Source organism: Fundulus heteroclitus, chromosome 22, assembly GCF_011125445.2.
Source record: "Fundulus heteroclitus isolate FHET01 chromosome 22, MU-UCD_Fhet_4.1, whole genome shotgun sequence".
In the NCBI taxonomy this organism is placed as follows: Eukaryota; Metazoa; Chordata; class Actinopteri; order Cyprinodontiformes; family Fundulidae; genus Fundulus; species Fundulus heteroclitus.
Window position 1 is genome coordinate 29,386,631 of NC_046382.1, and position 12,233 is coordinate 29,398,863.

The following is a 12,233-nucleotide window of genomic DNA, read 5'->3' on the forward strand; positions in this document are numbered from 1 at the left end:
AGGAGAGGAGTCTCCTCTAAAAGATCTTCCTCCTATTCTGCTTTTAGGAACTGCATTCTGAGAGTGAAGTGCTCTGTTAGGAACATACGAGGTAATCAGATCTCTGATGTGTGATGGAGCTTTGATTATTAAGGGCTTTATATTGTAAGTGAGAACTTTTAAAGCCCTTTACTCTGACCAGGAATGTTGAAATACCTTCAGCAGGGTTTACTGAACTAAAATAATCTCATATTCCACACACTGCTCCTGGGACTGTCAAAATGCAGTGTTTCCGAGTATGATTTTTTTCTGACAAGATGTCCAGCTAGTGATATCTAGTCACATTTTGGAAGCTTCCCTCTGAAAGTGTAAAAAGAAAACTACAACTAAAAATGAATAAATAAATTAATAAATAAATAAACAAGTCCTAAAGTAAAACTTTGGCCTTAGTATGAGACTGTGTGGCGAACAGAACTGTACTACCCCCCCTTCATGCTTGAATGACTAGCTGTAGAGTGACTTCTGACTGTTTCTGAGCTCTCGCTCAGTACTTGAGAGGAAATTACAGAGAGAAACAGAGATACAGCGATGAACTAACCAGCTCACAAAGAACTAAGTTGTGTCCAATCGGATAGACCAAAACTGAATCAACCTGATTTAGTTTTATTCACCATGCATTTGTTAATTTTTTTTATTTTATTTTTTTTTATTTCTTACAATTCGGTTGTGAATCCTACAGAAAAGACCAGCCAAACATTCTCCAGCCTCAAGTTGCCCAAACTTTCCAGTCAAGTCAATTGAAGCTGGAGCAGAAGCCCCATCAGGTTCCAGGAAAATAAACAGCAACTGGCTGAACTGGAGGTTGGCTTTTGAAGGCGTTTATCTGGTAAATAATTTATTTTCTCCAAAATATCCGTAGTATTGTTACAGGTATTTGGGAAATCCAACTTAAGCACAGAAGAAGAACATTTGATAAAGCAGTTAAGGGGAATCTGAAAGTTTCTTCTCCAGCCCTATCCGTATTCCTAATGAGTAGTAAGATTTCAAGTTTGTATCTGGCTAATGAACTGAACATTGCATTACTGTGATTACTAATAATTGTGGTGTGATAACGTGATTCTCATAATTCAGTTTTCAGTCAAGATTTTAACATTGTGAGATGAAATATACGTTCGGAATATATTCCTCACATTCCTTTCGTTAAATATAACAAATTATGCTTAATACACACACATATCGATGCTACTCTTGCATCCGTGCCTAAGCTTTGCCCCCGAGTAAAGGGGGCAAATACAATACAAATGATTCTAATGTGCCGGTCTGTCTGGTAAAATCCTAATAAAGGGTGTGAAATAATGTGACCAAATGTGAAGAGCTCAAGAGGCGTCCACACTTTTGAAATGGTCTCAGTTGTGCTTCTGCTCATTAGCCCGCAGAAAAAGAGATTCCTCTAGACATAAAAGGTCAAGTGCCCCACATTTTGTGGTTAAATAGTCTTCAGGCACCTTCGGGTCATCATTTCACCACGCAGAAGTGCTGATCGTACTCCAGTCACTGTTGTTCACATATTCCCTAAAGTGGTTTTGTTCCCATGCGCTACGGAGGAACACCACAGTGATGCAGTGTCACTTTCTATTTGTTATGGCTTCTCTCTGTGTCACACGAGGTGCGGCCACAAAGTGATTATCTTTTCAGCAGACAGCGCATTCTGCAGCTGTGTGCCTCAGATCTGCTGCTGGAAATGCCAATGAGGGAACTGCTGCATAAGGAAGCGTGGGGATTTTTTCTCTCTCCTCTGACGGGGCACATTAAGATGGCCCCGTCATCTTTAGGAAGAGTCCACAAAAAAAAAAGTCATTCAAAACTAAAGCCTTGTACCGATATCTAATTTCCACCCCGTCTACAGTAAAGTAGCTGGTGAGCTTTTTCATGGGGTTTCGAGGATTAAAAAAATGGGGTTATCTCAGGCAGGCAAATTAAACTCCCGGTAAGCTCGTAATCGCTGTGGCATTCAGATGCAGCTGAGCTCAGATTTCATCTGGGCATTGCTGCATCACGCTCAAATTTCCGGCCTGGGAAATCAAATTCATTAAAAGTGAAGGTCAGTGGCATGCCGAAGAGCCCGTCAAACAGACCGCCGTCTTTGTCTGAGGGGAAGATGCTGCTGTAGCTTACATCAGATTCCCACCAAACAGACACGATCTTCTGTCCAAAATAGCTTCTTATTTGTTCCGACACAATTCTTATGTCATCATCTTCTTGTCTTTTTTATATTCAGTCTCCCACCTCCTTAACATCTTTGAAAGCCTGCTGTGCATTTTTGGTACCGGAGCAGCAGGGCATGAGGATAGAACCGGCCGATTCTGGAGGATTCTTTCCCATCCTACCTCAATCCATCCTTCCTGTCAGCCTGCTCTCTCTCCACCCACCCATACTCCCTCCAGCGAGAGTCAGCCTGTGTTAACATCAGTGTTTCCAGCAGAGCTGCAGGAGGAAAAGGGATAGCCACTCAGTGTCCTGTGTAACTCACACCAGGCCATCTCCAAACCCCTTTCCTTCATCCTCACCAACCATGATCTTTTTTTCTTCCATTTCACACATTTTCTAGTTTAATCCCTGCCCAAAAATGACCACTTAACTTTTCCTCTTTATTGCTTTCTCCTATCCTGCCGCTATGGATCCTCTTTTGTCTCACAGCATGCTGTGTTTTGGCTGTCCTCTCGGATTTGTTCACTCTGCTGTGCCTAAAGGCCACATGATGAAACACAGTCGGACAGATGGAGTATTAGCAGGGAGATAGGTGCACAAAGATGTTGGGCCAAACAGTAAAATAAATGTAAAAGATCAAACCAGTAGAGATACATCTCCTTGTATTTAATCTTCAGGCAAAGCGATTTGTATCACACCATTCATACACAAGCTAAATCAAAGTGCCTTGGATGAAAACTAACAAACAAAAGATAACAAAAAATACATTAAAACAAGGGATGCATCAAAAACAATTATAGACATATTTTACTACCAAATAAATAGAAACAGTAAAATGCAATTGAAAAATCCCATGAAAAACCCATTTTAGTTACACATTAATAACATAATACACCATTATGGAAAAAAACTGTCCAAAAAACTGGGTTTTCAGGCCTTTTAAAGAAGCCAACAGCTTCTCCACATCTCAGGTTTTCAGGCAATTGGTTCCAGAGCTGAGGAGCATAAAACTAAATGCTGCCTCCCCTGGTTTAGTTGTGGTCCTGGGAGCACTGAGTAAACAGGCCCGCTGACCTGTGAGGTCCATATGGTTGATGCCTCATCAACAACTCTGAAATGGAGCTATAGTGCCAAGACCACGAAGCCAAGCAGCATCTTGGACGAGCTGTCGCTGAGCGATTGGTGGTTTTCACAGACACAAGAAAGACCACAGCTGTAACAATCTGAACAACAAAAACCAAAAGCATGCAGAAGGCTACCTGTGTCCTGGTTTGAAATACGAAAAAGCTTTATTCTTGCAATGTTTTCTGAGCTTGTAGGCAGAATTATGTAGAGACTGTATTTTCAGTTTTGTTTTAAATTTACATAAGTATCTTTAGGTATCTTGCATGCTCTGTGAGCCTTAGTCTTATAAAGTGTGTAAAGGGCTGATTTCTAACCGCGCCTTATTGGCCCAAAAAACAATCTACTCTGCCAAAGACTGTGTTCATGTGGTGACACAGACATTGTAGGGTTCTGTTTTATCTGCACTTATATTGCGAGATATATAGTAATACTATAATCTAAACTAGATTACTGTATTAGATTCTATGCAGATGTTGAATTAGAGTGTCCAGAGGATGGAGCCTTAAGAAATCTCACTCCACGCTTTTTGTTTGCTTAGATCCATAATAGCCAAATGATACAAAGCAGTTCCGGTCTGAACCAATCCAGGTCATTACTAGACAACCCTAGCAACTGTTCAGTATATTATGTGAGTATCTAGGAAAACCAAGACAAGTCTTTGATGCATCGCTCTTAAGATGTGTCATTGAAAACATTTATCTTTGATTTGTAACCTTTTCGCTTCTTTCTTCCTCCCCTAGTGCCCCCGCACACACAGTGCAGTCACTACATATCAGTTGTCAAACAGGAGATGGGATAATAGGCAATATATGGGGGAACAGGGCACTGCATTTTTCACTGGGAGAAAACAATACAAAGTCTCCAGGGTTCAATGAGACAAACACATTCGTCTGGCATTTGTGGGGCACCAAATGAAGCATGTCATTGATTTGCAGCGTGGAGAATGAGCTTGCCTGCCGTCTGATTGATAACTTTGATGAGGGCTGTTGGCTCTCCAGTGACATTCCGGTTTATCAGCGCTTCATGCGGGATTTGAGTGAAACAGCGGCCCACAATGCAGCCGTGGAACGACGGGGCCACTCGTTTTAATCAGCAGAGAAGAATTAAAAGCAGAGCTGAAAAGGTTATTAGGAAAATAAATTTAATTGGGCGGACAACTTGGGAAGAGCCTGGAGGAATTGTTTGACATTCAAGGAAATAATAATGTTTGCTGCTGAGAGTCATGTGAGGAAATAAAATGTAGCTGGAGAAAGAAAAAGATGAGCTAGCTTTCCAAGGTAAAGGGAAGCAGCTTTAATCCAACAGCATCAGGAAAACTAGTAAATCAATTACAGAATATTATTTTAGGGTTTACTTCTCCCCCTTTATTATGTTATATAGGTTTTAATCCACATCTGTAAACAGTACAGTTCTAAGATCTGACCAAGGTCATTTCTCTGCCAAATGAGTCAGTACTCCCAAACTACTAATCTGAGAAACCTTATTTGAAGGTTTTTAGATACTTGATTACATCACAATTATAAATTTGATAAGTCACAATTTATCACTTATTTACCAAGGTGAAAAAAGATCAAGCAGTGTTTGCCACTTCACACTGGTGACTTTTTGTCAAACAAGAACAAAAAAATCATTTTAAAATGTAATTCAAAAGAGAGCAAGCACTATTGTACCTCAGGGTCAAGATTAGTTAATTTTCTAAGGCGAAAAATATACAACTTTCTGTAAAACTACTAATAATATGTTCTTATCAGCAAAATAGTTGATTTCTTTAATGTTGCACATGATTAATTTCAGTTTACTTACATGATGCAACAAATGCATTAATAAACATGAGTCGAGGACGGGCAAGCAGTCAGTAAGTAAAGTGACAAAAGGTAAGTTATAAAGGTAATGAAACAGTCTTTTACTTGATCGAATCAAGGATTTGATAAAAAAAAAGCAAAAGAAATGGCACAATGGCAGAATCAGGTAGCACAACATAGCTGTAGGGAGCAGGAAAAGAAACGGTAGAAACCAGCATTAAGCAATGACAACCAGGGGGTTAAATACAGAGAGAAGTGGGGAGAAAAGGGAGGGAGGAGCAGGTGAAAGTAATCAGGAGGAGATGAGGGACAGCTGGGACTGATGAAAACAGATGAGCTGCTGGAAGGAGCATTATAAAAAGGAACTGAAGGGAAAACACATGGAAGGAATCCATCCATCCATCCATCCATCCATCCATCCATCCATCCATCTTCCAATACCTTATCCCTGTTGGGGTTGCAGATGGAAGGAATATGCATGGGATAATACTACTATGTGTACAAAGCATGAACTAAGAACACAATTCTTAGATATATGAACTCAAACGGCAGCAACTACAAAATGCAGACAAGAAAAAAACAGAAACATAAACGCGGAAACTCAAACCCCTAAGCAACCAAACACCAGGGCCCATATTCACAAATTATCCAAAGAGTAAAAGTAAAACTTAGTGACGTCATTTTAGGAAAAATCTTAGGATTTCACCTCGGTAAGATAAAAATTATGCACAAAGCATCCTAAGCCTTAAGAGAGCTCCTAAAGTGAAACATTTTTTAGGAGTAGTGAGGAGAACTTTAACAGAGTGCCTGAAGTAGGGAAGACGGTGGAAACAGAGAGAGCTGATTGGCTCACCCACCACCTAAACAGTGGAGAAAACGAGCACTTTAACTATCTACAATTATTAATATGTAGATAAGATAAACTTTATCATCCCCATAAGGGAAAAGTAATTAGATTCAGTGGGAGGACGGGTTAAAGGTCCGTCCATCTGTCCGTTTTTTTCCGCTTATCCGGGGTCGGGTCGCGGGGGTAGCAGCTTCAGTAGGGAGTCCCAGACGTCCCTCTCCCCAGCCACTTGGGCCAGCTCCTCAGGAGGAATCCCAAGGCGTTCCCAGGCCAGCCGGGAGACATAGTCCCTCCAGCGTGTCCTGGGTCGTCCCCTGGGCCTCCTCCCGGTGGGACGTGCCCGGAACACCTCACCAGGGAGGCGTCCAGGAGGCATCCTGACCAGATGCCCGAGCCACCTCAACTGGCTCCTCTCGACGTGGAGGAGCAGCGGCTCTACTCTGAGTCCTCCCCGGATGACTGAGCTCCTCACCCTATCTCTAAGGGAGAGCCCAGACACACTACGGAGAAAACTCATTTCAGCCGCTTGTATCCGGGATCTCGTTCTTTGGTCACGACCCAAAGCTCGTGACCATAGATGAGAGTAGGAACGTAGATCGACCGGTAAATCGAGAGCTTCGCCTTTTGGCTCAGCTCTCTCTTCACCACAACGGATCGGTACAGCGCCCGCTTCACAGCAGACGCCGCACCAATCCGCCTGTCGATCTCCCGCTCCATCTTCCCCTCATTCGTGAACAAGACCCCAAGATACTTGAACTCTTCCACTAGGGGCAGGACATCCTCCCCGACTCGGAGAAGGCACTCTACCCTTTTCCGGTTCAAGACCATGGTCTCGGATTTGGAGGCACTGATTTTCATCCCGGCCGCTTCGCACTCGGCTGCGAACCGCTCCAGTGAGAGCTGTAGATCACGCCCTGATGAAGCCAATAGGACCACGTCATCCGCGAATAGCAGAGACGCAATCCTAAGGCCACCAAAACAGATCCCCTCAACACCTTGGCTGCGCCTAGAAATTCTGTCCATAAAAGTTATGAACAGAATCGGTGACAAAGGGCAACCTTGGCGGAGTCCAATTCTCACCGGAAACGAGTCCGACTTACTGCCGGCAATGCGGACCAGACTCTGACACCGGTCGTACAGAGACCTGACAGCCCTTATTAAAGGGTCCGCTACTCCATACTCCCGGAGTACCCCCCACAGGATCCCCCGGGGGACACGGTCGAATGCTCAGGTGGGGGAATATATCGACTCAACTATTAGTTGTGCAGTCCAAATCTTGCTTTTGTTGAAGATTTGCAAGAAGAATGTCATAGTTGAAATAAAGATGTAGGGAGCTCTGTATGTCACTAGCCATGCAGGGAGACCCGGCAAACAGGTAGAAGAAGCTGGTCCGGTTAGACTGTGCAAAAATCTAACTAATGGAACAGTGACTTTACATGCAAAATGCTGACTGTGGTAGAAAACTAACATCTCTTGAAATCCCAACAATTTTTTGCGAAGAGAAATGGGGAAACATTTTTGTCTCTGTCTGCGAAAAGCTGGTAGAGAAATACCCCCAAAGACTTGAAGCTGGAATTAGAGTAAAAGGCAACTCTACAGAATCTTTCTACAGACTCTTTGTGTCGATCTATCAGATCTAATTCCAATAAAATAAATTGATGTTAGATGGAAACTGCCAAGGGGTGTGAATGCATTGTTTTGTAAAGCGCTGCACCTTTACATCTTCAACAGCTGGTTAATCTTCGGATGGTTTAACGTTAAAGGGAACTGATGAACAATCAGCAATTCATTTTGTTATGCATCATTTATTTACATCAAACGGTAGATAGAAATATCATCCATAAAGAATCTGGGGAGACCTGAATGGATGACGGACGTTAAAGTCAATACTGTCATATTCTGGGAAATATTTTCTGATCAGACATAAAATAGACTGACACCTACAAGCACTTGGAGCAGACATTTATAAGTTTAAAGATTTCAGATTCACACTGTATGGGCCTGAACTAAGCAACAGAAAAAAAACATTTCAAAAACATCAGTCACTGAAGTTAGTCAGAAAATAAGAATTCAGATACTATTTTCTTTTTAAAGATGACAAAACCCACCATCCGAGAACAGATATTAGTCATTGTAACAAGAAATCTTTTTTTATGGGCAAAAACACACGTTGGATTCAATCTTGACGTCTGAAGGAACCACAAGAACGTGAACGATGCCTTTCAGACCGATGAGCCTAAAGTAGAGACGCTTTGAGACCTCATACATAATTAAAGCACTGAAGTGAAGGTGGGATGGTTTGGGCTTGTTTTGCAGCCAGAGGACCAGGAAATGTTGTGATAGTGTCCTCCACTGTATACAAAATATTCTAGAGTTCAAGCGTGAGGCCATATGTGTGACAGCTAAGGTTTGGCCAAAACCGGATCGTCAAGAGGCCGATGTTTGTATAAAACAGCAGAAAATATGCAGCAAAACGGCTTAAAAAAAGAATCGAGGTGTTGCAATAGCCCAGTCAAAGTCCAGACCCCCACCTGATTAAAACTCTGCTGCAGGATCTTAAGAGAGCAATCCTCAACAAGCTTAACCGCTGTTGTAAGGGACACAATTTCCCACAATAATGTGAAACACTGATAAAGTCGTACAGAAAATGACTACATGGTATTGCGGGTAAAGGCATTCTCACAAAGCTCTTCTGTTTATGGTTACTTTATGATGAACGAACAATGTCATGTTAAAATTATCTGGGTTTTGTACACTGGGGGCCAGATTTGATATTAGCACTACACTTTGAACTGTCTTGCTACTCAAAAGTGCTTTATAAATAAACTTGCCTTGCCTTGCCTTTAGAACCCAGTAAAGATCAGATCATTTTTAGTCAAATCTGATAAATAAAACTCTAAATATTTCTGCCCTTTACGTTAAAGCTGGGTCCTATTTGCAAATCTGCCGATTTGGATGCGCAAATAAACACATAAATTAAAAGAAAATGCATGTTTAAAGTTAAACATTTGAGAGTAAACAGCCTTTATACATTTCTGCATCACCTGCAAAGATGCTCAGAGGGGAACATAAGACATATAACATCCTGTAAGCATATTGTGCCGTGGAAGGAAGCCAGGCATGATGAGGTAGTGTCCAAATCACAGCTCGTGTCATTTACACCTTTCCTGCAGAGGGAAGCTGCCCGTGAGAGCAATATGTGATGCTGTAGACTTTGCAGAACTTTAAATGAGGACAACATGTTCAATAAATCCGTGGAGGTAAAAAAAAAAAAAAAAAAGCCTGCCACTTCTTTTCTCTGTAATTCAGCTGTCATTCACTCTCTGCCTCTTACAATAGGAAAGGAAATTAGAATTAGTCATGCAGGGCTCTCAGATTGATTGCCAGTTCATGTAACTCCCTGAAGAGGGATGATTAGAGATTTTATCTGTGATTATGCAGCTTTTCTCCGGCATCGTACAAATATTTCATGAGGTAAAACGCCGGCTAGAGAAACCGAACAGATCTACTTCACTTAACTGGGCCGTGCTTAATGCATAACCAACCTATATTTAAACCTGGTTCAGCTTTTTGTCTGTTTATCACACAGATAATTGGCAAAGACACCATAATGAGTGTTTTCTTCGCATCCCTCCCACACATGAACCCTGGGCTCCTCAGCTTTAACAGGCCAGTATTTACATCCCAGTCTGTGCTGTGGTGTTACACAAACACGAAGGCGTTCTGTGTTTTTTCCCTCGGCCCGAGCACCTGTTTTAATTAATGAGGGGGGGGGGGGGGGTGAGTCACTGACTGCCCACAGAACAGAGGTCAGAGGCACCACCTGTTTGTGCTGAGGGCCTGGATGGGACACACAGCATCTCTCTCTCTCTGCCATCTGAGCAATCTGTTGCCATGACAAGGATCCCAATTAAGAAACATTTCAATCACCCGTGGTCAAATAAAATAAAAACATTCTGGAATTTTGAACTCATAAACAGACTTATCTAGTCTCATTTAAAGGCTCAAAGGCACAACACATTCTACGTGACAGAGTACACCCTGAAAAAGAAAAGATGTTCGTATGAAAAAGAGCAACAATAGGAAAATATGTTTCTTTCAACATCACAAATCCAGAGTGTAATACATTTTCAAATAAACTGAGTGATCGTTTTTTTTTTTAACGTCGTTCCAGATTTCTTAAGTGACAACACTGCCCTCATGAGGTTTTCAACATAACTGCATGTTATCTCTGCAAAAAGGAATGCAACAGAAAACAAATCTCTACAACTAAGAACATCTTTATTTTAACGAGCTGCCTACTACACCGCAGAGACAGATAACCTTTTTTTTATTTCTGTCAGTAGGACAACATAAATGATTTATATTGGTGAAGTATTGTTTACAAATGTAAACATTTATATAGGATACACTTAAATGACTGTGTTAAATGAAGTGGAAAAAGCTCAGGTGATAATCTTTGTGAGCTTCTGCTGGGTTCTTTTACAACACTATGGTTCATTGGCCTCCAATGAACCATAGTGTTGTCCTCGTTATCCATGGTATAACGAGGACACACTGTATATATATATATATATATATATATATATATATATATATATATATATATATATATATATATATATATATATATATATATATATATGATGCATCTCGTCCTACTTGACACCTTCTTCCTATGATTACTGATTACTGAGCCGATGTGACGTGAATTTCTCCAATATGAGATCAATAAAGCCCATCTTATCTTATCTTATCTTATCTTATCTTATCTTATCTTATCTTATCTTATAGGTGTGCCTCATACCTATGGATTTATTTGAGGCATTTCCAATAAAAGCCTTTGAAATTTCAGAATTTTTTGTTTTTACCCGAGAGAGTTGTAATGTACTTTAAAACGGTTTGAGAATTTTTTTTTATAAAATCTAATACTGAAAGAGGAAAGTTATAACAACATTTCTGTCAGTTTCCAAGACAAGGTAAATTTATTTATATAGCACATTTCAGTACAGAGACAATGCAAAGTGCTTTACATGATTAAAATACAGGAAAAAAAAAATGAATGAAAGAGAAACCAAATAGAACATGGAAAAATAGAAACTAAAAGCAAACATTAAAAACAGTTCAGGACTACAAAGTTGAACTAATGATGTTCCAGTAAAAAAGTTTAACTAGAACAGTAGAAGGCAATCCTAAACAAATGTGTTTTTAATCTTGAATCAAAGGAACTCAGGCTTTCAGCACTTTTTACAGTTTTCTGGAAGTTTGTTCCAGATAAGTGGAGCATAGGAACTAAATGCTGCTTCTCTGTGTTTAGTTCTGGTTCTAGGTATGCAGAGTAGAAACTTGTTGTTTTTGTCCAGAAAACACAGCACTTCTGCTGCTCTTACATAATGACTCCTATTAATACTAAAAAACAGAACTTTTGCACTATTATTTTATTTTTGCATTAATATTTTATTGACTGTCCATGTACAATTTTAAAAACCAAATTTTGCTGCTTTTATTTATTTCTTCACTGCATGTGCCCTCTTATTTACTTTTATCTGAATGTTATGTTGTCTGTGTACTTAGTCTGGTAAATATGTCTTGTCTTCACCGTGGGATAGTGAGAAACGTAATTTCAATCTCTTTGTAAGTCTGGAGCATATGAAGAAATTGACAATAAAGTTGATTGATTGATTGATAGACTGGAGCCAGAAGACCTTAGTGGTCTGGAGGGTTGATACACTGATAACAAGTCTGTAATGTATTTAGGTGCTAAGCCATTCAGATATTTATAAACAAACAGTATTTTAAAGTTTATTCTCTGAGATACAGGGAGCCAGTGTAAGGACTTTAGAACTGGGGTGATGTGCTCTACTTCCTTAGTCTTAGTGAAGACGCAGGCAGCAGCTTTCTGGATCAGCTGCAGCTGTCTGATCCACTTTTTAGGCACTTTTTAATCCTGGAAATGTTCTTCAGGTGATAGAAAGCCGACCTTATAATTGTCTTTAGATGCTTTTGAAGGTTCAGGTCTGAGTTTATCACTACACCCAGATTTCGGGCCTGATCAGTGGTTTTTAGCTGAAGCGACTGAAGCTGTGTGCTAACGTTTGATCTCCCCTCTATTTGTCCAAAGGTTATTATTTCAGTTTTGTTTTTATTCAATTGAAGAAAGTTTTGGCACATCCATGCATTGATTTCTTCAAGGCATTTGCTCAGTGCTTGAATTGGTTCATAGTCACCTGGTGACATGGTGATGTAGAGCTGTGTGTCGTCTGCATAGTTAT